The sequence below is a fragment of the Oncorhynchus masou genome, unplaced genomic scaffold (assembly GCF_036934945.1).
Source record: "Oncorhynchus masou masou isolate Uvic2021 unplaced genomic scaffold, UVic_Omas_1.1 unplaced_scaffold_2162, whole genome shotgun sequence".
Classification (NCBI taxonomy): domain Eukaryota; kingdom Metazoa; phylum Chordata; class Actinopteri; order Salmoniformes; family Salmonidae; genus Oncorhynchus; species Oncorhynchus masou.
This window is the reverse complement of record NW_027008639.1, coordinates 27,662-50,819: the sequence shown is the minus strand read 5'-3', so window position 1 is coordinate 50,819 and position 23,158 is coordinate 27,662. Positions and strand designations below refer to the sequence as shown.

General features: G+C 45.7%; 1 pseudogene; it reads right to left on the bottom strand.

The window, feature by feature from the left end:
* Positions 1-1,590: 1,590 nt before the first annotated feature.
* The window catches only part of LOC135533022 (guanine nucleotide-binding protein subunit alpha-12-like), a 48,478-nt pseudogene continuing 26,910 nt past the window's right edge, over positions 1,591-23,158 (bottom strand).

Below are 23,158 nucleotides of genomic sequence, written 5' to 3'. Positions count from 1 at the left end.
CTGTCTCCTCTTCCTCCTCTATTTAGTCTCTCTGTCTCTCTCTCTCTGTCTCTGTCTTTCTACCAACTCTTACTCCTCTATTTAGTGTCTGTCTATCTCTGATGTAACAGAATCAGAAGGAAGGGCTGAAGAAGAAGAAGTTGGAGACCAGCAGGATGTTAGACGAGTTCTCAGTCCTATGATTGGTCTCCTGCTGTGATAATGTCATCCACAATGTCATCATATCAGTGATGTCATTAAGAGTCTTCCTTGTCCTGAGACTGCAGTTCCCATAATCCACTACGATCCCCAGGGTCACCGGTCAGGCCTCTTTGACCTCTCAGGGTTCCAAAGATAATGACCCTGTATTGACCTATTGACTATTCCATAGGTCAGAGTCCAGAGTTCAGGAGGACTGTCTGTCTGCTTCTCAGTGCAGTGGTTACTCAGGTCATAGAAATATACATTCTAGAACAGATCAATTCTAGAACAGATCAATTCTAGAACGGATCAATTCTAGAACGATATAGTTCTAAAAATCCACAAGAACTGTCAAAATGGCGGCAAATTCCATCTAGTTGATGTAAAATGGCCGACAGCATGAAACAACTGCAGAACTTCCAGAGCAGGTGACTCTAACATCCAGTCCATCAAGGGTCCACAGAAGACCAAAATGGCAGCCGGTCTGGTCCATCCACCATGGACCGCTGTTCAGAAGGGGAAATCCTCCCTTCTAGTGGTTCTATAATCTACAAACACAGGGGAGGGGGAGGGGGGGGCTCTATATAATACCTGTATAATGTGTGTATATATAATGTTAGTGTGTGTGTGTATGTATGTGTATAACGTGTGTGTCTAGAATCTATGTGTGTGTGTGTATGATGTGTGTGTGTATATAATGTGTGTCTGTGTGTGTGTATTTAATGTGTGTGTCTGTGTGTGTGTGTATAATGTGTGTGTGTATTTAATGTGTGTGTGTATTTAATGTGTGTGTGTGTATATAATGTGTGTGTGTATTTAATATGTGTGTGTGTGTGTGTGTGTGTGTATATAATGTGTGTGTGTATTTAATGTGTGTGTGTATTTAATGTGTGTGTGTGTGTATATAATGTGAGTGTGTGTATTTAATGTGTGTGTGTGTATTTAATGTGTGTGTGTGTATTTAATGTGTGTGTGTGTGTGTGTGTGTGTGTGTGTGTGTGTGTGTGTGTGTATATAATGTGTGTGTGTATTTAATGTGTGTGTGTATATAATGTGTGTGTGTGTGTGTGTGTGTATAATGTGTGTGTGTGTATAATGTGTGTGTGTGTATATAATGTGTGTGTGTATTTAATGTGTGTGTATATAATGTGTGTGTGTATATAATGTGTGTGTGTATATAATGTGTGTGTGTATATAATGTGTGTGTGTGTATATCATGTGTGTGTGTATATCATGTGTGTGTGTGTGTGTGTGTGTATATAATGTGTGTGTGTGTGTGTGTGTGTATATAATGTGTGTGTGTGTGTGTATATAATGTGTGTGTGTATATATAATGTGTGTGTGTGTATATAATGTGTGTGTGTATATAATGTGTGTGTGTATATATAATGTGTGTGTGTGTGTATATAATGTGTGTGTGTATATAATATGTGTGTGTATTTAATGTGTGTGTGTATTTAATGTGTGTGTGTATTTCATGTGTGTGTGTATTTAATGTGTGTGTGTATATAATGTGTGTGTATATATAATGTGTGTGTGTCACTGCAGCATGATGTCTTTGAGGTTCTCTTGCAGTATGGTGTCTTTAACAGCGTGGAACACAAAGCGGATGTTCTCCGTGTCGATCGCCGTGGTAAAGTGATGAAACAGAGGTTTCCCACGGTTACGCCGCTTACGACTGAACGATTGCACCAGGAACGCCTGCAGAGAGAGAGAGAGACAGAGAAGAGGTTTGAGAGTTTGTGTGTACCTGGTCAGGTGTTTGTGTGTTTACCTGGTCAGGTGTGATTGTGTACCTGGTCAGGTGTGATTGTGTACCTGGTCCGGTTTGATTGTGTACCTGGTCAGGTGTGATTGTGTACCTGGTCAGGTGTGATTGTGTACCTGGTCAGGTGTGATTGTGTACCTGGTCAGGTGTGATTGTGTACCTGGTCAGGTGTGATTGTGTACCTGGTCAGGTGTGATTGTGTACCTGGTCAGGTGTGATTGTGTACCTGGTCAGGTGTGATTGTGTACCTGGTCAGGTGTGATTGTGTACCTGGTCAGGTGTGATTGTGTACCTGGTCAGGTGTGTGTACCTGATCAGGTGTGATTGTGTGTACCTGGTCAGGTGTGTGTACCTGGTCAGGTGTGTGTTACATGTAGGTCCTGTGTGTTTGATCCTACCTGTAGGTCCTGTGTGTTAGATCCTACCTGTAGGTCCTGTGTGTTAGATCCTACCTGTAGGTCCTGTGTGTTAGATCCTACCTGTAGGTCCTGTGTGTTAGATCCCACCTGTCGGTCCTGTGTGTTAGATCCTACCTGTAGATCCAGTGTGTTAGGTCCTACCTGTCGGTCCTGTGTGTTAGATCCTACCTGTAGATCCAGTGTGTTAGATCCTACCTGTAGGTCCTGTGTGTTAGATCCTACCTGTGTGTTAGATCCTACCTGTAGGTCCTGTGTGTTAGATCCTACCTGTGTGTCCTGTGTGCTAGATCCTACCTGTTGGTCCAGTGTGTTCGATCCTACCTGTTGGTCCTGTGTGTTAGATCCTACCTGTACATCCTCCAGCCTGCGAGGGTCTCCCTGTATTCTGGGAAGTGTTTAGTGATGTCAGACTGGCCTAGCTTCTCCACCAGCAGGTCAGTCTTGTTGAGGAAGAGGATGATGGACACGTTGAGGAAGAGCTTGTTGTTCACGATCGTCTCAAAGATGTTCATGCTCTCTACCAGCCGATTGGTCCTCCGGTCCTCCATCAGAACCTATGGGAAAGGAGGTGAGAAATGTCTCCTTCCTGTTGACTCACGTCAAACTGAAGATGTGATTTCACCCCCAAAACCTCCCAGCTACATCAACACCTCATATACTCAGGTCTGTTGGGTGGGTGTACCTGCTCGTCTGTCTGTCTGTCTGTCTGTCTGTCTGTCTGTCTGTCTGTCTGTCTGTCTGTCTGTCTGTCTGTCTGTCGGTCGGTCGCCTACCTGGTCGTACTCGGATGATGACACCATGAACAGTATAGATGTGATTCCGTCGAAGCACTGAAACCATTTCTGTCTCTGTGACCTCTGACCCCCACATCAACCATCTTAAACGGAATCTTCTTTATGATAAAGTCGTGTTCTACGATTCCTTTAGTCGCCTTCCGTGCAAACAGAATGTCCTGCCGACTCGGGATATAGTTCTGGAGAGAGGAGGAGAGAGGGATGGAAGGATGGAGGAGAGAGGGATGGATGGGGATGGAAGGATGGAGGAGAGAGGAGAGGAGGAGAGAGGAGAGGAGGAGAGAGGGATGAAAGGATGGATGAGAGAGGAGCAGATAGGGATGAAAGGATGGATGAGAGAGGAGCAGAGAGGGATGAAAGGATGGATGAGAGAGGGATGAAAGGATGGAGGAGAGAGGGATGAAAGGATGGATGAGAGAGGGGAGGATGAGAGAGGGATGAAAGGATGGAGGAGAGAGGGATGAGAGAGGGAGGATGAGAGAGGGATGAAAGGTTGGATGAGAGAGGGATGAAAGGATGGAGGAGAGAGGGATGAAAGGATGGAGGAGAGAGGGAGGAGGAGAGAGGGATGAAAGGATGGATGAGAGAGGGAGGAGGAGAGAGGGATGAAAGGATGGATGAGAGAGGGATGAAAGGATGGATGAGAGGGGATGGAAGGATGGATGAGAGAAGGATGGATGAGAGAAGGATGGATGAGAGAGGAGCAGAGAGGAAGAGAACAGTAATATTATCATGCTCTGATTGTTTTGGTTTGTCATTCATGTACAGTATTCATGTACAGTATTCATGTACAGTATTCATGTACAGTATTCATGTACAGTATTCATGTACAGTATTCATGTACAACAACAGTATTCAACAATAATGTAATTACATAGTCAGTAATACTATCAGATGGGGGGTGTGGCCAGAGGTTCTGACATTAAAGGTTAAACGTAAAGAAGCTCCGCCCACTCACCGGCTGGCCAATCCGGTCCAGGTTATCCAGGAAGTATTTCACCGACTCACTCTGTGAACAGGAAGAGACAACAGTCGTTTTAATTAAATGTTTTATTCAGTTGTTTCCATTGGACACAACAGGCTGAAAGCACAGCTCAAGCACAAGTTTTTGAAAGTATTTGCTGTATAATTCAACCACACACACAACAAACACTTTTCCCACTGGGCAAAGACGTCAATTCAACGTCTATTCCACGTTGGTTCAATGTAATTTCATTGAAATGACGTGAAAACGACTTTGATTCAACCAGTGTGTGCCCAGTGGGAAACGACGTTGACACCGAGGCCTCTAGAATGCTCTACAATGTTCACACAAACACAACTGATCATTAAACTCAACCCTGACACAGACAGAGAGGAGGGAGGGAGGAGGGACAGAAAGAGAGAGAGAGAGAGAGAGAGAGAGAGAGAGGGACAGAGGGGGAGAGAAAGGGAATAAGAAAGAGAGCAATGTTTTCTGATAAAAGTGTGTTGACCCTGTGTTCTGCCTCTAAGAGGGGAACAACACTAAACAGACCCAGGATCAGCTTATTGATGCGTTCCAGGGGCTCTATGAAGCAATCTCCCAATGCCTCTGACGGGAACAACACTAAAACAGACCCAGGATCAGCTTATTGATGCGTTCCAGGGGCTCTATGAAGCAATCTCCCAATGCCTCTGACGGGAACAACACTAAAACAGACCCAGGACCAGCTTCTTAATGCGTTCCAGGGGCTCTATGAAGCAATCTCCCAATGCCTCTGACGGGAACAACACTAAAACAGACCCAGGACCAGCTTCTTAATGCGTTCCAGGGGCTCTATGAAGCAATCTCCCAATGCCTCTGACGGGAACAACACTAAAACAGACCCAGGACCAGCTTATTGATGCGTTCAGCAGACACTTTCATCCAAAGTCATTGGACCATTTTATGAATAGGTGTCCCCAGGCTGTATCAAACCCACGACCTTTGACCTTTGGTCTCACATGAACCACACCGACTGAGCCAAACAGGATGTTTAACGTTATTTAGTATGATAGTTCAGTCTGGTACATTACAACCTCGCTCACATCCACCACCCCAGGAAACAGCTGTGTGTGTGTGAAAACAGAGAGAGGGATTAACCAGACAGAGAGACAGCAACCCCCCACCTTCCCCTCCCTTCCCCACACACAGAAAACTAGCCCTCGTTCCAAAACTATTCCTCGTTCCAAAACTATTCCTCTTTCCAAAACTATTCCTCTTTCCAAAACTATTCCTCTTTTCAAAACTATGCCTCTTTCCAAACACTATTCCTCTTTTCAAACACTATTCCTCTTTTCAAAACTATTCCTCTTTTCAAAACTATTCCTCTTTTCAAAACTATGCCTCTTTCCAAACACTATTCCTCTTTACAAAACTATTCCTCTTTACAAAACTATGCCTCTTTCCAAAACTATGCCTCTTTCCAAAACTATTCCTCTTTTCAAAACTATTCCTCTTTCCAAAACTATGCCTCTTTCCAAAACTATGCCTCTTTCCAAAACTATTCCTCTTTTCAAAACTATTCCTCTTTTCAAAACTATGCCTCTTTCCACTATTCTTCTTTCAATCCGTCTTTCATTTAGTTGATGGGCTCTGGTCTGGTCTTATTGTAAAAGTCAGTTTGTCTTCTTCTCCAAATGAGATTCCAACTTGTTTTATAAATGAATAATAATTTGTCACAGATTCGTGTCCTAAAACGGACCCCATTGGACGAACGGCCGTGAACCGTCGTGTTGCCGTGCCAAACAGGAAACGCGACCCCATGACCCAAAGGCTGACCTGTGATGTCACCGCCACAGGAAACAAAGTCCGCCAAAGTAAGGGGGAGGGGCCAGGAGTGGGGGAGAGGGGGAATTCCCAGCGTTGAGGAGATTAACACAGACTACATAGGCAGGCAGACAGACAGACACACTACACTCTAGTCTCACTTTGCCATACCACCGTCTGGAGAATTTAGATTTGGTGCAAAAACACAGCGAACCGATTTTGATAAGATGTTACATTTCTAGCCCCCTCCCCCTGTAGAACGGCTGCTGGGTGCTATGTGAATCACCTTTTTTTATTTATTTTATTTATTTCACCTTTATTTAACCAGGTAGGCTAGTTGAGAACAAGTTCTCATTTACAATTGCGACCTGGCCAGGATAAAGCAAAGCAGTTCGACACATACAATGACACAGAGTTACACATGGAGTAAAACAAACATACAGTCAATAATACAGTATAAACAAGTCTATATACGATGTGAGCAGATGAGGTAAGATAAGGACTACCGTCCCGGTAGTTGGTGTTGTTGTCTATGCTAGTTTTTCAAACGCAAGTTATCAAGTGTTGCTGACAAGTCTGCCGATTGATATTTTATTGAAAGTGAATTACGTTGGTAAAGTCAAAGGTCACGTTCTGAACCGCTCTGGTGACAAACCCCTTTTCTTTTTGTGTCCATTCATCCTGTCCACACGGCCGCTTTGCTACCACTGAAAATATCTTGAAAATGGCCCATTATTTAGTTTCTAAGGACCCATAAAACAGAAGCAGTGGGAGAACATATTCAAGTAATTAAATACATTAAAAACAACTTTAAACAGGGTATTATTAACTAGCTAGCTGGCTACAGTAGGCCACTTTGTAGGCTAACTCCACTGAGCTGCTAACTAGCTAGCTGGCTACAGTAGGCCACTTTATAGGCTAACTCCACTGAGCTGCTAACTAGTTAGCTAGCTACAGAAGGTCACTTTGTAGGCTAACTCCACCGAGCTGCTAACTAGCTAGCTGGCTACAGTAGACATCTTTGTAGACTCCACTAAGCTGCTAACTAGGTAGCTAGCTACCGTAGGCCATTTTGTAGGCTAACTCCACTGAGCTGCTAACTAGCGAGCTAGCTAACTTTACACACTGTTTAGCTAAGCGAATTAAAATGTCATCAGCTAGCTAACTTCCTATTGGCTAGCTATCTTGATGTAATCATTGTAAAATAAAAAATAGTCTCCAAATGTATTTTGTAGATAACGGCCATGGAAGAGGGTGACATTGCAGCTTCATCTGTCAGTAAAGGGAGAATGGTAGGCCACTGGACAGGTCATTATGAACAGATTCTCCAGTCCCTAGAGGGTTAAACTACGAGAGATAGAGAGATAATGGCAACATACTATTCAGTGCCGTCTCATTGGAGTATATATATAATGTATAATGTTACTTACCCTACATTATTCATCTCATATGCATACGTATATACTGTTCTCTATATCATCGACTGCATCCTTATGTAATACATGTATCACTAGCCACTTTAACTATGCCACTTTGTTTACATACTCATCTCATATGTATATACTGTACTCGATACCATCTACTGTATCTTGCCTATGCTGCTCTGTACCATCACTCATTCATATATCCTTATGTACATATTCTTTATCTCCTTACACTGTGTATAAGACAGTAGTTTAGGAATTGTTAGTTAGATTACTTGTTGGTTATTACTGCATTGTCGGAACTAGAAGCACAAGCATTTCGCTACACTCACATTAACATCTGCTAACCATGTGTATGTGACAAATAAAATTTGATTTGATTTGATTTAATGAAGCCTGTTTCTTTGTGATGTAATCTGTCCTCGGCTACGGAATGCTGTGTAAGAAAGCCTGTTGGCAGATGAAGAGGGAGGTCCCGATGAACGTCCCAAGAGACGAAGGGTATATCCTGGGTTATATGTGTTGGCCCACCTATGTTTAACAGAATGCTGTGTACAGTTATCCAGTTAAACATCCCACACAGTGTATTAACCTGTTTACAACGGGAGCTGCTGGCTGTGCAGGGTTCTGTTCCAGCCCAGCAATAACACACCCGATGACCAACTCATCATCACATCTAAAGAGATAATCATCAAGAGTGCTATTTTCTGGGCTGGAATAGAAGTCTACTCAGCCAGTAGATCAGTGGAGCAGGGTTGGCCACCTCTGGAATAGAAGTCTGCTCAGCCAGTAGATCAGTGGGGCAGGGTTGGCCACCTCTGGAATAGAAGTCTACTCAGCCAGTAGATCAGTGGAGCAGGGTTGGCCACCTCTGGAATAGAAGTCTGCTCAGCCAGTAGATCAGTGGGGCAGGGTTGGCCACCTCTGGAATAGAAGTCTACTCAGCCAGTAGATCAGTGGAGCAGGGTTGGCCACCTCTGGAATAGAAGTCTACTCAGCCAGTAGATCAGTGGAGCAGGGTTGGCCACCTCTGGAATAGAAGTCTGCTCAGCCAGTAGATCAGTGGAGCAGGGTTGGTGGAGCAGGGTTGGCCACCTCTGGAATAGAAGTCTACTCAGCCAGTAGATCAGTGGAGCAGGGTTGGCCACCTCTGGAATAGAAGTCTACTCAGCCAGTAGATCAGTGGAGCAGGGTTGGCCACCTCTGGAATAGAAGTCTACTCAGCCAGTAGATCAGTGGAGCAGGGTTGGCCACCTCTGGAATAGAAGTCTACTCAGCCAGTAGATCAGTGGAGCAGGGTTGGTCACCTCTGGAATAGAAGTCTGCTCAGACAGCCAGTAGATCTGTGGAGCAGGGTTGGCCACCTCTGGAATAGAAGTCTGCTCAGCCAGTAGATCAATAGAGCAGGGTTGGTGGAGCAGGGTTGGTGGAGCAGGGTTGGTGGAGCAGGGTTGGTGGAGCAGGGTTGGTGGATCAGGGTTGGTGGAGCAGGGTTGGTGGAGCAGGGTTGGTGGAGCAGGGTTGGTGGATCAGGGTTGGTGGAGCAGGGTTGGTGGAGCAGGGTTGGTGGGGCAGGGTTGGTGGGGCAGGGTTGGTGGAGCAGAGTTGGTGGGGCAGGGTTGGTGGAGCAGGGTTGGTGGAGCAGGGTTGGTGGAGCAGGGTTGGTTTTGAGTTGTTGTTTTCCTGAAAATGCCGCTTTAGTAATAACAACCTACTTGTTGCTAAGTCAACGATCGCGTGTTGTTTGGACTGAGACGTCTCATCTTTACAGAACAGTTTGCGTTTATTTACACATGTTGAAGTGATGACTCTTGTGAAGTGTTTCAACTGGTTTAAAATGGTTAAACTGATGAACTCGTGTTGATGTCGATTAATCACAATCCTGAAATAAAGACAGGAAGGGGTTCTGTCTGTAATGGGTCTGTGTGTCAATAAAGAGAGGAAGGGGTTCTGTCTGTAATGGGTCTGTGTGTCAATAAAGAGAGGAAGGGGTTCTGTCTGTAATGGGTCTGTGTGTCAATAAAGAGAGGAAGGGGGTTCTGTCTGTAATGGGTCTGTGTGTCAATAAAGAGAGAGGAAGGGGTGTTCTGTCTGTAATGGGTCTGTGTGTCAATAAAGAGAGGAAGGGGTTCTGTCTGTAATGGGTCTGTGTGTCAATAAAGAGAGGAAGGGGTTCTGTCTGTAATGGGTCTGTGTGTCAATAAAGAGAGGAAGGGGTTCTGTCTGTAATGGGTCTGTGTGTCAATAAAGAGAGGAAGGGGTTCTGTCTGTAATGGGTCTGTGTGTCAATAAAGAGAGGAAGGGGTTCTGTCTGTAATGGGTCTGTGTGTCAATAAAGAGAGGAAGGGGTTCTGTCTGTAATGGGTCTGTGTGTCAATAAAGAGAGGAAGGGTTCTGTCTGTAATGGGTCTGTGTGTCAATAAAGAGAGGAAGGGGTTCTGTCTGTAATGGGTCTGTGTGTCAATAAAGAGGGAAGGGGTTCTGTCTGTAATGGGTCTGTGTGTCAATAAAGAGAGGAAGGGGTTCTGTCTGTAAGGGAGGGGAAGGGGTTCTGTCTGTAATGGGTCTGTGTGTCAATAAAGAGAGGAAGGGGTTCTGTCTGTAATGGGTCTGTGTGTCAATAAAGAGAGGAAGGGGTTCTGTCTGTAATGGGTCTGTGTGTCAATAAAGAGAGGAAGGGGTTCTGTCTGTAATGGGTCTGTGTGTCAATAAAGAGGAAGGGGTTCTGTCTGGAAGGGGAAGGGGTTCTGTCTGTAATGGGTCTGTGTGTCAATAAAGAGAGGAAGGGGTTCTGTCTGTAATGGGTCTGTGTGTCAATAAAGAGAGGAAGGGGTTCTGTCTGTAATGGGTCTGTGTGTCAATAAAGAGAGGAAGGGGTTCTGTCTGTAATGGGTCTGTGTGTCAATAAAGAGAGGAAGGGGTTCTGTCTGTAATGGGTCTGTGTGTCAATAAAGAGAGGAAGGGGTTCTGTCTGTAATGGGTCTGTGTGTCAATAAAGAGGAAGGGTTCTGTCTGTAATGGGTCTGTGTGTCAATAAAGAGGAAGGGGTTCTGTCTGTAATGGGTCTGTGTGTCAATAAAGAAGGGTTCTGTCTGTAATGGGTCTGTGTGTCAATAAAGGGGAAGGGGTTCTGTCTGTAATGGGTCTGTGTGTCAATAAAGAGAGGAAGGGGTTCTGTCTGTAATGGGTCTGTGTGTCAATAAAGAGGGAAGGGGTTCTGTCTGTAATGGGTCTGTGTGTCAATAAAGAGAGGAAGGGGTCTGTCTGTAATGGGTCTGTGTGTCAATAAAGAGAGGAAGGGGTTCTGTCTGTAATGGGTCTGTGTTCTGTCAATAAAGAAAGAGAGGAAGGGGTTCTGTCTGTAATGGGTCTGTGTGTCAATAAAGAGAGGAAGGGGTTCTGTCTGTAATGGGTCTGTGTGTCAATAAAGAGAGGAAGGGGTTCTGTCTGTAATGGGTCTGTGTGTCAATAAAGAGAGGAAGGGGTTCTGTCTGTAATGGGTCTGTGTGTCAATAAAGAGAGGAAGGGGTTCTGTCTGTAATGGGTCTGTGTGTCAATAAAGAGAGGAAGGGGTTCTGTCTGTAATGGGTCTGTGTGTCAATAAAGAGAGGAAGGGGTTCTGTCTGTAATGGGTCTGTGTGTCAATAAAGAGAGGAAGGGGAGAGGAAGGGGGTTCTGTCTGTAATGGGTCTGTGTGTCAATAAAGAGAGGAAGGGGTTCTGTCTGTAATGGGTCTGTGTGTCAATAAAGAGAGGAAGGGGGTTCTGTCTGTAATGGGTCTGTGTGTCAATAAAGAGAGGAAGGGGTTCTGTCTGTAATGGGTCTGTGTGTCAATAAAGAGAGGAAGGGGGTTCTGTCTGTAATGGGTCTGTGTGTCAATAAAGAGAGGAAGGGGGTTCTGTCTGTAATGGGTCTGTGTGTCAATAAAGAGAGGAAGGGGTTCTGTCTGTAATGGGTCTGTGTGTCAATAAAGAGAGGAAGGGGGTTCTGTCTGTAATGGGTCTGTGTGTCAATAAAGAGAGGAAGGGGGTTCTGTCTGTAATGGGTCTGTGTGTCAATAAAGAGAGGAAGGGGTTCTGTTCTGTCTGTAATGGGTCTGTGTGTCAATAAAGAGAGGAAGGGGTTCTGTCTGTAATGGGTCTGTGTGTCAATAAAGAGAGGAAGGGGGTTCTGTCTGTAATGGGTCTGTGTGTCAATAAAGAGAGGAAGGGGGTTCTGTCTGTAAATAAAGAGAGGAAGGGGTTCTGTCTGTAATGGGTCTGTGTGTCAATAAAGAGAGGAAGGGGTTCTGTCTGTAATGGGTCTGTGTGTCAATAAAGAGAGGAAGGGGGTTCTGTCTGTAATGGGTCTGTGTGTCAATAAAGAGAGGAAGGGGGTTCTGTCTGTAATGGGTCTGTGTGTCAATAAAGAGAGGAAGGGGTTCTGTCTGTAATGGGTCTGGTTCTGTTCTGTAATGGGTCTGTGTGTCAATAAAGAGAGGAAGGGGTTCTGTCTGTAATGGGTCTGTGTGTCAATAAAGAGAGGAAGGGGTTCTGTCTGTAATGGGTCTGTGTGTCAATAAAGAGAGGAAGGGGTTCTGTCTGTAATGGGTCTGTGTGTCAATAAAGAGAGGAAGGGGGTTCTGTCTGTAATGGGTCTGTGTGTCAATAAAGAGAGGAAGGGGTTCTGTCTGTAATGGGTCTGTGTGTCAATAAAGAGAGGAAGGGGTTCTGTCTGTAATGGGTCTGTGTGTCAATAAAGAGAGGAAGGGGTTCTGTCTGTAATGGGTCTGTGTGAGAGGAAGGGGTTCTGTCTGTAATAAAGAGAGGAAGGGGTTCTGTCTGTAATGGGTCTGTGTGTCAATAAAGAGAGGAAGGGGTTCTGTCTGTAATGGGTCTGTGTGTCAATAAAGAGAGGAAGGGGTTCTGTCTGTAATGGGTCTGTGTGTCAATAAAGAGAGGAAGGGGTTCTGTCTGTAATGGGTCTGTGTGTCAATAAAGAGAGGAAGGGGTTCTGTCTGTAATGGGTCTGTGTGTCAATAAAGAGAGGAAGGGGTTCTGTCTGTAATGGGTCTGTGTGTCAATAAAGAGAGGAAGGGGTTCTGTCTGTAATGGGTCTGTGTGTCAATAAAGAGAGGAAGGGGTTCTGTCTGTAATGGGTCTGTGTGTCAATAAAGAGAGGAAGGGGTTCTGTCTGTAATGGGTCTGTGTGTCAATAAAGAGAGGAAGGGGTTCTGTCTGTAATGGGTCTGTGTGTCAATAAAGAGAGGAAGGGGTTCTGTCTGTAATGGGTCTGTGTGTCAATAAAGAGAGGAAGGGGTTCTGTCTGTAATGGGTCTGTGTGTCAATAAAGAGAGGAAGGGGTTCTGTCTGTAATGGGTCTGTGTGTCAATAAAGAGAGGAAGGGGTTCTGTCTGTAATGGGTCTGTGTGTCAATAAAGAGAGGAAGGGGTTCTGTCTGTAATGGGTCTGTGTGTCAATAAAGAGAGGAAGGGGTTCTGTCTGTAATGGGTCTGTGTGTCAATAAAGAGAGGAAGGGGTTCTGTCTGTAATGGGTCTGTGTGTCAATAAAGAGAGGAAGGGGTTCTGTCTGTAATGGGTCTGTGTGTCAATAAAGAGAGGAAGGGGTTCTGTCTGTAATGGGTCTGTGTGTCAATAAAGAGAGGAAGGGGTTCTGTCTGTAATGGGTCTGTGTGTCAATAAAGAGAGGAAGGGGGTTCTGTCTGTAATGGGTCTGTGTGTCAATAAAGAGAGGAAGGGGTTCTGTCTGTAATGGGTCTGTGTGTCAATAAAGAGAGGAAGGGGTTCTGTCTGTAATGGGTCTGTGTGTCAATAAAGAGAGGAAGGGGTTCTGTCTGTAATGGGTCTGTGTGTCAATAAAGAGAGGAAGGGGTTCTGTCTGTAATGGGTCTGTGTGTCAATAAAGAGAGGAAGGGGTTCTGTCTGTAATGGGTCTGTGTGTCAATAAAGAGAGGAAGGGGTTCTGTCTGTAATGGGTCTGTGTGTCAATAAAGAGAGGAAGGGGTTCTGTCTGTAATGGGTCTGTGTGTCAATAAAGAGAGGAAGGGGTTCTGTCTGTAATGGGTCTGTGTGTCAATAAAGAGAGGAAGGGGTTCTGTCTGTAATGGGTCTGTGTGTCAATAAAGAGAGGAAGGGGTTCTGTCTGTAATGGGTCTGTGTGTCAATAAAGAGAGGAAGGGGTTCTGTCTGTAATGGGTCTGTGTGTCAATAAAGAGAGGAAGGGGGGGTTCTGTCTGTAATGGGTCTGTGTGTCAATAAAGAGAGGAAGGGGGTTCTGTCTGTAATGGGTCTGTGTGTCAATAAAGAGAGGAAGGGGTTCTGTCTGTAATGGGTCTGTGTGTCAATAAAGAGAGGAAGGGGTTCTGTCTGTAATGGGTCTGTGTGTCAATAAAGAGGAAGGGGTTCTGTCTGTAATGGGTAATGTTCTGTCTGTAATGGGTCTGTGTGTCAATAAAGAGAGGAAGGGGTTCTGTCTGTAATGGGTCTGTGTGTCAATAAAGAGAGGAAGGGGTTCTGTCTGTAATGGGTCTGTGTGTCAATAAAGAGAGGAAGGGGTTCTGTCTGTAATGGGTCTGTGTGTCAATAAAGAGAGGAAGGGGTTCTGTCTGTAATGGGTCTGTGTGTCAATAAAGAGAGGAAGGGGGTTCTGTCTGTAATGGGTCTGTGTGTCAATAAAGAGAGGAAGGGGTTCTGTCTGTAATGGGTCTGTGTGTCAATAAAGAGAAGGGGTTCTGTCTGTAAGGGGTTCTGTCTGTAATGGGTCTGTGTGTCAATAAAGAGAGGAAGGGGTTCTGTCTGTAATGGGTCTGTGTGTCAATAAAGAGAGGAAGGGGTTCTGTCTGTAATGGGTCTGTGTGTCAATAAAGAGAGGAAGGGGTTCTGTCTGTAATGGGTCTGTGTGTCAATAAAGAGAGGAAGGGGTTCTGTCTGTAATGGGTCTGTGTGTCAATAAAGAGAGGAAGGGGTTCTGTCTGTAATGGGTCTGTGTGTCAATAAAGAGAGGAAGGGGTTCTGTCTGTAATGGGTCTGTGTGTCAATAAAGAGAGGAAGGGGTTCTGTCTGTAATGGGTCTGTGTGTCAATAAAGAGGAAGGGGTTCTGTCTGTAATGGGTCTGTGTGTCAATAAAGAAGGGGGTTCTGTCTGTAATGGGTCTGTGTGTCAATAAAGAGAAGGGGGGGGTTCTGTCTGTAATGGGTCTGTGTGTCAATAAAGAGAGGAAGGGGTTCTGTCTGTAATGGGTCTGTGTGTCAATAAAGAGAGGAAGGGGGTTCTGTCTGTAATGGGTCTGTGTGTCAATAAAGAGAGGAAGGGGTTCTGTCTGTAATGGGTCTGTGTGTCAATAAAGAGAGGAAGGGGTTCTGTCTGTAATGGGTCTGTGTGTCAATAAAGAGAGGAAGGGGTTCTGTCTGTAATGGGTCTGTGTGTCAATAAAGAGAGGAAGGGGTTCTGTCTGTAATGGGTCTGTGTGTCAATAAAGAGAGGAAGGGGGTTCTGTCTGTAATGGGTCTGTGTGTCAATAAAGAGAGGAAGGGGTTCTGTCTGTAATGGGTCTGTGTGTCAATAAAGAGAGGAAGGGGTTCTGTCTGTAATGGGTCTGTGTGTCAATAAAGAGAGGAAGGGGTTCTGTCTGTAATGGGTCTGTGTGTCAATAAAGAGAGGAAGGGGTTCTGTCTGTAATGGGTCTGTGTGTCAATAAAGAGAGGAAGGGGTTCTGTCTGTAATGGGTCTGTGTGTCAATAAAGAGAGGAAGGGGTTCTGTCTGTAATGGGTCTGTGTGTCAATAAAGAGAGGAAGGGTCTGTTCTGTCTGTAATGGGTCTGTGTGTCAATAAAGAGAGGAAGGGGTTCTGTCTGTAATGGGTCTGTGTGTCAATAAAGAGAGGAAGGGGTTCTGTCTGTAATGGGTCTGTGTGTCAATAAAGAGAGGAAGGGGTTCTGTCTGTAATGGGTCTGTGTGTCAATAAAGAGAGGAAGGGGTTCTGTCTGTAATGGGTCTGTGTGTCAATAAAGAGAGGAAGGGGGTTCTGTCTGTAATGGGTCTGTGTGTCAATAAAGAGAGGAAGGGGGTTCTGTCTGTAATGGGTCTGTGTGTCAATAAAGAGAGGAAGGGGTTCTGTCTGTAATGGGTCTGTGTGTCAATAAAGAGAGGAAGGGGTTCTGTCTGTAATGGGTCTGTGTGTCAATAAAGAGAGGAAGGGGTTCTGTCTGTAATGGGTCTGTGTGTCAATAAAGAGAGGAAGGGGGTTCTGTCTGTAATGGGTCTGTGTGTCAATAAAGAGAGGAAGGGGTTCTGTCTGTAATGGGTCTGTGTGTCAATAAAGAGAGGAAGGGGTTCTGTCTGTAATGGGTCTGTGTGTCAATAAAGAGAGGAAGGGGTTCTGTCTGTAATGGGTCTGTGTGTCAATAAAGAGAGGAAGGGGTTCTGTCTGTAATGGGTCTGTGTGTCAATAAAGAGAGGAAGGGGTTCTGTCTGTAATGGGTCTGTGTGTCAATAAAGAGAGGAAGGGGTTCTGTCTGTAATGGGTCTGTGTGTCAATAAAGAGAGGAAGGGGTTCTGTCTGTAATGGGTCTGTGTGTCAATAAAGAGAGGAAGGGGTTCTGTCTGTAATGGGTCTGTGTGTCAATAAAGAGAGGAAGGGGTTCTGTCTGTAATGGGTCTGTGTGTCAATAAAGAGAGGAAGGGGGTTCTGTCTGTAATGGGTCTGTGTGTCAATAAAGAGAGGAAGGGGTTCTGTCTGTAATGGGTCTGTGTGTCAATAAAAAGAGAGGAAGGGGTTCTGTCTGTAATGGGTCTGTGTGTCAATAAAGAGAGGAAGGGGTTCTGTCTGTAATGGGTCTGTTCTGTCTGTAATGGGTCTGTGTGTCAATAAAGAGAGGAAGGGGTTCTGTCTGTAATGGGTCTGTGTGTCAATAAAGAGAGGAAGGGGTTCTGTCTGTAATGGGTCTGTGTGTCAATAAAGAGAGGAAGGGGTTCTGTCTGTAATGGGTCTGTGTGTCAATAAAGAGAGGAAGGGGTTCTGTCTGTAATGGGTCTGTGTGTCAATAAAGAGAGGAAGGGGTTCTGTCTGTAATGGGTCTGTGTGTCAATAAAGAGAGGAAGGGGTTCTGTCTGTAATGGGTCTGTGTGTCAATAAAGAGAGGAAGGGGTTCTGTCTGTAATGGGTCTGTGTGTCAATAAAGAGAGGAAGGGGTTCTGTCTGTAATGGGTCTGTGTGTCAATAAAGAGAGGAAGGGGTTCTGTCTGTAATGGGTCTGTGTGTCAATAAAGAGAGGAAGGAAGGGTCTGTGTGTCAATAAAGAGTTCTGTAATGGGTCTGTGTGTCAATAAAGAGAGGAAGGGGTTCTGTCTGTAATGGGTCTGTGTGTCAATAAAGAGAGGAAGGGGTTCTGTCTGTAATGGGTCTGTGTGTCAATAAAGAGAGGAAGGGGTTCTGTCTGTAATGGGTCTGTGTGTCAATAAAGAGAGGAAGGGTCTGTTCTGTCAATAAAGTTCTGTTTGTAATGGGTCTGTGTGTCAATAAAGAGAGGAAGGGGTTCTGTCTGTAATGGGTCTGTGTGTCAATAAAGAGAGGAAGGGGGTTCTGTCTGTAATGGGTCTGTGTGTCAATAAAGAGAGGAAGGGGTTCTGTCTGTAATGGGTCTGTGTGTCAATAAAGAGAGGAAGGGGTTCTGTCTGTAATGGGTCTGTGTGTCAATAAAGAGAGGAAGGGGGTTCTGTCTGTAATGGGTCTGTGTGTCAATAAAGAGAGGAAGGGGTTCTGTCTGTAATGGGTCTGTGTGTCAATAAAGAGAGGAAGGGGGTTCTGTCTGTAATGGGTCTGTGTGTCAATAAAGAGAGGAAGGGGTTCTGTCTGTAATGGGTCTGTGTGTCAATAAAGAGAGGAAGGGGTTCTGTCTGTAATGGGTCTGTGTGTCAATAAAGAGAGGAAGGGGTTCTGTCTGTAATGGGTCTGTGTGTCAATAAAGAGAGGAAGGGGTTCTGTTTGTAATGGGTCTGTGTGTCAATAAAGAGAGGAAGGGGTTCTGTGTGTCAATGTTCTGTCTGTAATGGGTCTGTGTGTCAATAAAGAGAGGAAGGGGGGTTCTGTCTGTAATGGGTCTGTGTGTCAATAAAGAGAGGAAGGGGTTCTGTCTGTAATGGGTCTGTGTGTCAATAAAGAGAGGAAGGGGGTTCTGTCTGTAATGGGTCTGTGTGTCAATAAAGAGAGGAAGGGGTTCTGTCTGTAATGGGTCTGTGTGTCAATAAAGAGAGGAAGGGGGTTCTGTCTGTAATGGGTCTGTGTGTCAATAAAGAGAGGAAGGGGGTTCTGTCTGTAATGGGTCTGTGTGTCAATAAAGAGAGGAAGGGGTTCTGTCTGTAATGGGTCTGTGTGTCAATAAAGGAAGAGGAAGGGGTTCTGTCTGTAATGGGTCTGTGTGTCAATAAAGAGAGGAAGGGGTTCTGTCTGTAATGGGTCTGTGTGTCAATAAAGAGAGGAAGGGGTTCTGTCTGTAATGGGTCTGTGTGTCAATAAAGAGAGGAAGGGGGTTCTGTCTGTAATGGGTCTGTGTGTCAATAAAGAGAGGAAGGGGGTTCTGTCTGTAATGGGTCTGTGTGTCAATAAAGAGAGGAAGGGGTTCTGTCTGTAATGGGTCTGTCTGTAATGGGTGTCAATAAAGAGAGGAAGGGGTTCTGTCTGTAATGGGTCTGTGTGTCAATAAAGAGAGGAAGGGGTTCTGTCTGTAATGGGTCTGTGTGTCAATAAAGAGAGGAAGGGGTTCTGTCTGTAATGGGTCTGTGTGTCAATAAAGAGAGGAAGGGGGTTCTGTCTGTAATGGGTCTGTGTGTCAATAAAGAGAGGAAGGGGTTCTGTCTGTAATGGGTCTGTGTGTCAATAAAGAGAGGAAGGGGTTCTGTCTGTAATGGGTCTGTGTGTCAATAAAGAGAGGAAGGGGTTCTGTCTGTAATGGGTCTGTGTGTCAATAAAGAGAGGAAGGGGTTCTGTCTGTAATGGGTCTGTGTGTCAATAAAGAGAGGAAGGGGTTCTGTCTGTAATGGGTCTGTGTGTCAATAAAGAGAGGAAGGGGTTCTGTCTGTAATGGGTCTGTGTGTCAATAAAGAGAGGAAGGGGTTCTGTCTGTAATGGGTCTGTGTGTCAATAAAGAGAGGAAGGGGGTTCTGTCTGTAATGGGTCTGTGTGTCAATAAAGAGAGGAAGGGGTTCTGTCTGTAATGGGTCTGTGTGTCAATAAAGAGAGGAAGGGGGTTCTGTCTGTAATGGGTCTGTGTGTCAATAAAGAGGAGGAAGGGGGTTCTGTCTGTAATGGGTCTGTGTGTCAATAAAGAGAGGAAGGGGTTCTGTTTGTAATGGGTCTGTGTGTCAATAAAGAGAGGAAGGGGGTTCTGTCTGTAATGGGTCTGTGTGTCAATAAAGAGAGGAAGGGGGTTCTGTCTGTAATGGGTCTGTGTGTCAATAAAGAGAGGAAGGGGGGTTCTGTCTGTAATGGGTCTGTGTGTCAATAAAGAGAGGAAGGGGTTCTGTCTGTAATGGGTCTGTGTGTCAATAAAGAGAGGAAGGGGTTCTGTCTGTAATGGGTCTGTGTGTCAATAAAGAGAGGAAGGGGTTCTGTCTGTAATGGGTCTGTGTGTCAATAAAGAGAGGAAGGGGTTCTGTCTGTAATGGGTCTGTGTGTCAATAAAGAGAGGAAGGGGGTTCTGTCTGTAATGGGTCTGTGTGTCAATAAAGAGAGGAAGGGGTTCTGTCTGTAATGGGTCTGTGTGTCAATAAAGAGAGGAAGGGGTTCTGTCTGTAATGGGTCTGTGTGTCAATAAAGAGAGGAAGGGGTTCTGTCTGTAATGGGTCTGTGTGTCAATAAAGAGAGGAAGGGGTTCTGTCTGTAATGGGTCTGTGTGTCAATAAAGAGAGGAAGGGGTTCTGTCTGTAATGGGTCTGTGTGTCAATAAAGAGAGGAAGGGGTTCTGTCTGTAATGGGTCTGTGTGTCAATAAAGAGAGGAAGGGGTTCTGTCTGTAATGGGTCTGTGTGTCAATAAAGAGAGGAAGGGGTTCTGTCTGTAATGGGTCTGTAATAAAGGGTTCTGGGTCTGTGTCAATAAAGAGAGGAAGGGGTTCTGTCTGTAATGGGTCTGTGTGTCAATAAAGAGAGAAGGGGTTCTGTCTGTAATGGGTCTGTGTGTCAATAAAGAGAGGAAGGGGTTCTGTCTGTAATGGGTCTGTGTGTCAATAAAGAGAGGAAGGGGTTCTGTCTGTAATGGGTCTGTGTGTCAATAAAGAGAGGAAGGGGGTTCTGTCTGTAATGGGTCTGTGTGTCAATAAAGAGAGGAAGGGGTTCTGTCTGTAATGGGTCTGTGTGTCAATAAAGAGGGGAAGGGGTTCTGTCTGTAATGGGTCTGTGTGTCAATAAAGAGAGGAAGGGGTTCTGTCTGTAATGGGTCTGTGTGTCAATAAAGAGAGGAAGGGGTTCTGTCTGTAATGGGTCTGTGTGTCAATAAAGAGAGGAAGGGGTTCTGTCTGTAATGGGTCTGTGTGTCAATAAAGAGAAGGGGTTCTGTCTGTAATGGGTCTGTGTGTCAATAAAGAGGGAAGGGGTTCTGTCTGTAATGGGTCTGTGTGTCAATAAAGAGAGGAAGGGGTTCTGTCTGTAATGGGTCTGTGTGTCAATAAAGAGAGGAAGGGGTCTGTAATGGGTCTGTGTGTCAATAAAGAGAGGAAGGGGTTCTGTCTGTAATGGGTCTGTGTGTCAATAAAGAGAGGAAGGGGTTCTGTCTGTAATGGGTCTGTGTGTCAATAAAGAGAGGAAGGGGTTCTGTCTGTAATGGGTCTGTGTGTCAATAAAGAGAGGAAGGGGTTCTGTCTGTAATGGGTCTGTGTGTCAATAAAGAGAGGAAGGGGTTCTGTCTGTAATGGGTCTGTGTGTCAATAAAGAGAGGAAGGGGTTCTGTCTTGTAATGGGTCTGTGTGTCAATAAAGAGAGGAAGGGTCTGTTCTGTCTGTAATGGGTCTGTGTGTCAATAAAGAGAGGAAGGGGGTTCTGTCTGTAATGGGTCTGTGTGTCAATAAAGAGAGGAAGGGGTTCTGTTTGTAATGGGTCTGTGTGTCAATAAAGAGAGGAAGGGGGTTCTGTCTGTAATGGGTCTGTGTGTCAATAAAGAGAGGAAGGGGTTCTGTCTGTAATGGGTCTGTGTGTCAATAAAGAGGGAAGGGGGTTCTGTCTGTAATGGGTCTGTGTGTCAATAAAGAGAGGAAGGGGGTTCTGTCTGTAATGGGTCTGTGTGTCAATAAAGAGGGGAAGGGGTTCTGTCTGTAATGGGTCTGTGTGTCAATAAAGAGAGGAAGGGGTTCTGTCTGTAATGGGTCTGTGTGTCAATAAAGAGAGGAAGGGGTTCTGTCTGTAATGGGTCTGTGTGTCAATAAAGAGAGGAAGGGGGTTCTGTCTGTAATGGGTCTGTGTGTCAATAAAGAGAGGAAGGGGTTCTGTCTGTAATGGGTCTGTGTGTCAATAAAGAGAGGAAGGGGTTCTGTCTGTAATGGGTCTGTGTGTCAATAAAGAGAGGAAGGGGGTTCTGTCTGTAATGGGTCTGTGTGTCAATAAAGAGAGGAAGGGGTTCTGTCTGTAATGGGTCTGTGTGTCAATAAAGAGAGGAAGGGGTTCTGTCTGTAATGGGTCTGTGTGTCAATAAAGAGAGGAAGGGGGTTCTGTCTGTAATGGGTCTGTGTGTCAATAAAGAGAGGAAGGGGTTCTGTCTGTAATGGGTCTGTGTGTCAATAAAGAGAGGAAGGGGTTCTGTCTGTAATGGGTCTGTGTGTCAAAGAGAGGAAGGGGGTTCTGTCTGTGTGTCAATAAAGAGAGGAAGGGGTTCTGTCTGTAATGGGTCTGTGTGTCAATAAAGAGAGGAAGGGGTTCTGTCTGTAATGGGTCTGTGTGTCAATAAAGAGAGGAAGGGGGTTCTGTCTGTAATGGGTCTGTGTGTCAATAAAGAGAGGAAGGGGTTCTGTCTGTAATGGGTCTGTGTGTCAATAAAGAGAGGAAGGGGTTCTGTCTGTAATGGGTCTGTGTGTCAATAAAGAGAGGAAGGGGTTCTGTCTGTAATGGGTCTGTGTGTCAATAAAGAGAGGAAGGGGGTTCTGTCTGTAATGGGTCTGTGTGTCAATAAAGAGAGGAAGGGGGTTCTGTCTGTAATGGGTCTGTGTGTCAATAAAGAGAGGAAGGGGGTTCTGTCTGTAATGGGTCTGTGTGTCAATAAAGAGAGGAAGGGGTTCTGTCTGTAATGGGTCTGTGTGTCAATAAAGAGAGGAAGGGGGTTCTGTCTGTAATGGGTCTGTGTGTCAATAAAGAGAGGAAGGGGGTTCTGTCTGTAATGGGTCTGTGTGTCAATAAAGAGAGGAAGGGGTTCTGTCTGTAATGGGTCTGTGTGTCAATAAAGAGAGGAAGGGGTTCTGTCTGTAATGGGTCTGTGTGTCAAAGAGAGGAAGGGGGTTCTGTCTGTGTGTCAATAAAGAGAGGAAGGGGGTTCTGTCTGTAATGGGTCTGTGTTTCAATAAAGAGAGGAAGGGGGGTTCTGTCTGTAATGGGTCTGTGTGTCAATAAAGAGAGGAAGGGGGTTCTGTCTGTAATGGACGTGTAGTCCACTTGTCATTCCAATCTCCTTTGCATTAGCGTAGCCTCTTCTGTACCCTGTTAACTATGTGTCTATCTATCCCTGTTCTCTCCTCTCTGCACAGACCATACAAATGCTCCACACCGCGTGGCCGCGGCCACCCTAATCTGGTGGTCCCAGCGCGCACGACCCACGTGGAGTTCCTGGTCTCCGGTAGCCTCTGGAACTGCCGATCTGCGGCCAACAAGGCAGAGTTCATCTCAGCCTATGCCTCCCTCCAGTCCCTCGACTTCCTGGCACTGACGGAAACATGGATCACCACAGATAACACTGCTACTCCTACTGCTCTCTCTTCGTCCGCCCATGTGTTCTCGCACACCCCGAGAGCTTCTGGTCAGCGGGGTGGTGGCACCGGGATCCTCATCTCTCCCAAGTGGTCATTCTCTCTCTCCCCCTTACCCATCTATCTATCGCCTCCTTTGAATTCCATGCTGTCACAGTTACCAGCCCTTTCAAGCTTAACATCCTTATCATTTATCGCCCTCCAGGTTCCCTCGGAGAGTTCATCAATGAGCTTGATGCCTTGATAAGCTCCTTTCCTGAGGACGGCTCACCTCTCACAGTCCTGGGCGACTTTAACCTCCCCACGTCTACCTTTGACTCATTCCTCTCTGCCTCCTTCTTTCCACTCCTCTCCTCTTTTGACCTCACCCTCTCACCTTCCCCCCTACTCACAAGGCAGGCAATACGCTCGACCTCATCTTTACTAGATGCTGTTCTTCCACTAACCTCACTGCAACTCCCCTCCAAGTCTCCACTACCTTGTATCCTTTTCCCTCTCGCTCTCATCCAACACTTCCCACACTGCCCCTACTCGGATGGTATCGCGCCGTCCCAACCTTTGCTCTCTCTCCCCCGCTACTCTTTCCTCTTCCATCCTATCATCTCTTCCCTCTGCTCATACCTTCTCCAACCTTTCTCCTGATTCTGCCTCCTCAACCCTCCTCTCTTCCCTTTCTGCATCCTTTGACTCTCTATGTCCCCTATCCTCCAGGCCGGCTCGGTCCTCCCCTCCCGCTCCGTGGCTCGATGACTCATTGCGAGCTCACAGAACAGAGCTCCGGGCAGCCGAGCGGAAATGGAGGAAAACTCGCCTCCCTGCAGACCTGGCATCCTTTCACTCCCTCCTCTCTACATTTTCCTCCTCT